Source organism: Pinus tabuliformis, chromosome 9, assembly GCF_031772625.1.
Source record: "Pinus tabuliformis cultivar Carrire ecotype Pingquan chromosome 9, CPIR1, whole genome shotgun sequence".
NCBI lineage: Eukaryota > Viridiplantae > Streptophyta > Pinopsida > Pinales > Pinaceae > Pinus > Pinus tabuliformis.
Window position 1 is genome coordinate 1,208,387,744 of NC_142307.1, and position 2,695 is coordinate 1,208,390,438.

The window sequence follows — 2,695 nt, forward strand, 5'->3', positions numbered from 1 at the left end:
TTGAAAAATAGACATCCTTATTTATACCTTATGTCAAAATAATTATAACTGGAATTTAAAGCAATTTTAAAATATTGTTTGTCTTTTAATATTGTTTAACTTATCTTATATATTATATACTTAATTTTAACTATTTTCAATTAAAAATACAATTTTTTAATACATATATATATATACATATTTTAATTTTAATTTTAATTTTGAAATTATATATGATAATTTATTTTTGAATTTACCATATCCTTTTCCACAAGTCCTTAGAAATATTAGTCTTTAGAAATATTACATTGTAAAAAAGGGTAGTAACAACCTTTCTATGTTAAATCCAGAGGAAAACTCGGGAAGCTCAGTCCTGTGTGTCAACTTGTGCAATATAAACTCCGAGTTTCACGACAAGTTGCGTAAGCAGAGGGAAGACTTGCGAAGTAGAGCATTGACAAATCGAAAAGGATGGGATTGGATTACGCCAGCTTCCATCGAAGCACGTTGCATGCCACCTTGCTCTCAATTTAAAATCTCCAAGAAAAACAAAGGCAACGTTGTCATATGAGAGGCTTCGAGGGTCGTGGCAGGCAGGTAGCCAGCCATGCAGGCATTCTAATTATTATTATAAAATAAATAATTTGGAAGCCTTCGCTTTGATCATTTAAACTCATTTGACGGCATGGGAATCATAATTCGTCATTTCTGCCAGCAAGAAGTGAGCAATGGGCGTTGAAATAATATAAATTCAGCGCTCTGTATGAAATAACAGGGGCAGATTTTCTTGAATATGGAAGAAATGGATATTGCGTTGAGAGGAAGGTGCAAAGAGCAAGTTGATGATCATGAAGATGACCACGAGAAGTCGCTGCAGGTGGCGCTGGTAGCTGGGGTAACAGGCCTAGTGGGGACTGCTCTGGCAGAGATTCTGGTCAAGGCCGGATGGAAAGTATATGGAATTGCACGGCTGCCTATGCAACATCACTGCTTTGAAGAAAAAGTCGCTCACAAAATCCAATTCATAGCTTGTGATTTGGCAGACAGAAATGAGACGCTGGCCAAGATCTCCCTTCTTTCAGACGTGACCCATGTCTTCTGGGTCACTTGGGCCGCCCATTTCGCAGACGATTCAATGGAGCATTATCAAGAAAATCGCGACATGTTTTGCAATGCACTCGATGCTCTCTTACCCGTTGCCGGAGGCCTAAAGCACATTTGCCTGCAGACGGGAACAAAGCATTATCACGCCCTCGGCTTCCCGCTGCCCGGGCCGCAGGATCTTCCTCTGAGAGAAGATACCCCTCGCCTGCCAAACGCCTATAATTTCTATTATGCCCTCGAGGATGTGCTCTTACAAAGTGCCAAGAAGAAAGAGGGCCGCCTCACCTGGTCTGTGCACCGCCCAGGCATCATTTTCGGCCAATCTGCCCGATCTTTCATAAATGCGATCGGGAGCCTGGCGGTTTATGCCACAATCTGCAAGTTTCTTGCGTTGCCCTTCGTGTTTCCGGGAAGCCGGGCCTGCTGGGAAGAGGCATACATGGATGCCTCCGATGCTGAGCTTGTTGCCGAGCAGCAAGTGTGGGCTGCCACTGATGTTACAGCTCGGAATCAGGCATTCAATGCTGTTAATGGATATGCCTTCACCTGGAAGCAGCTGTGGCCTGTTTTGGCTGCCAAATTTGGACTGCAATTGCCGCCGCTTCTGGACATGGTGGACGAATCTCTGAGCCTCGTGGAGATTATGTGTGATAAGGGGCCTGTGTGGGATGAGATTGTTCGCCTTAATCTTCTGTGCCCGACAAGAATGGAGCATCTGGCAAATTGGTGGTTTCTGGACGCTCTTTTGAGGTGTCCCTTCAAGCTTTTGGCGAGCACTGAGAAGTGCAGGGATCATGGATTTTGCAGTACGAAGGATACTGGGTCGTCTCTTGGTTACTGGATTGACAAGATGAGGGATGGGAGGCTCCTTCCATGAGCCATTATGAGTTATTCAATATTGTCTGTTAGTATGAGTATACAAGGAATTCACCAGCCACTGTACAGAAATAAATTCTAAGGGCATGTGAGCAGGAAAATAAGTTCAGGTCAGTATTGTTGCGAGTAATTGTTTCTACGCGTCTACTCAGTCAAGGTGTCTCCTTTTAGTCCTTTTAGTTCGGTAAGGGTCGGTAGGAACCCCATCCGGTGTAGATCACTTCGTTTATGTGAAATTAAGTTCCTATTTAAGTTTAAGTTGTATTAAATGTTCAAATTTTATTATAAAAGGTTTTAATTTAGTGAAAAGATATTGAAAAACAGTAATTTTAAGTGTCATTTTTTAAAATGTTTTTTAAGTTTATTTTTTTATTTAAGTTGTCTAGAATTTGGTACTCTTCACAATTAAAGTGTCTCGGGGATTTTTGAGGGTGCTGAATTCATATATGCAATAATCAGTTTAAACAACACAAACCAAGATTTGTTACAATTTTTTTGTCAGATTCAAATAAGAAATTATTTAAAAACTCCAAAAAATCACACTTAAACACTACTATTAAAAATAGAAACAATTAATAAAAATAAAACTTATTCCTACAAAAATAATATTAATAATTAAAATTTTCCATTTTATATAAAATTAATATTTATTCAATTATAATATTAATTATAATTTATATACACATTAAAAATTATAATATTAATTATAATATATAAACATTAAAACAGTACCTGA

General features: G+C 38.7%; 1 pseudogene; it reads left to right on the forward strand.

The window, feature by feature from the left end:
* Nucleotides 1-781: 781 nt before the first annotated feature.
* Nucleotides 782-1,960, forward strand: LOC149152885 ((S)-8-oxocitronellyl enol synthase CYC2 pseudogene; annotated as a pseudogene).
* The last annotated feature ends 735 nt before the right edge of the window (nucleotides 1,961-2,695 follow it).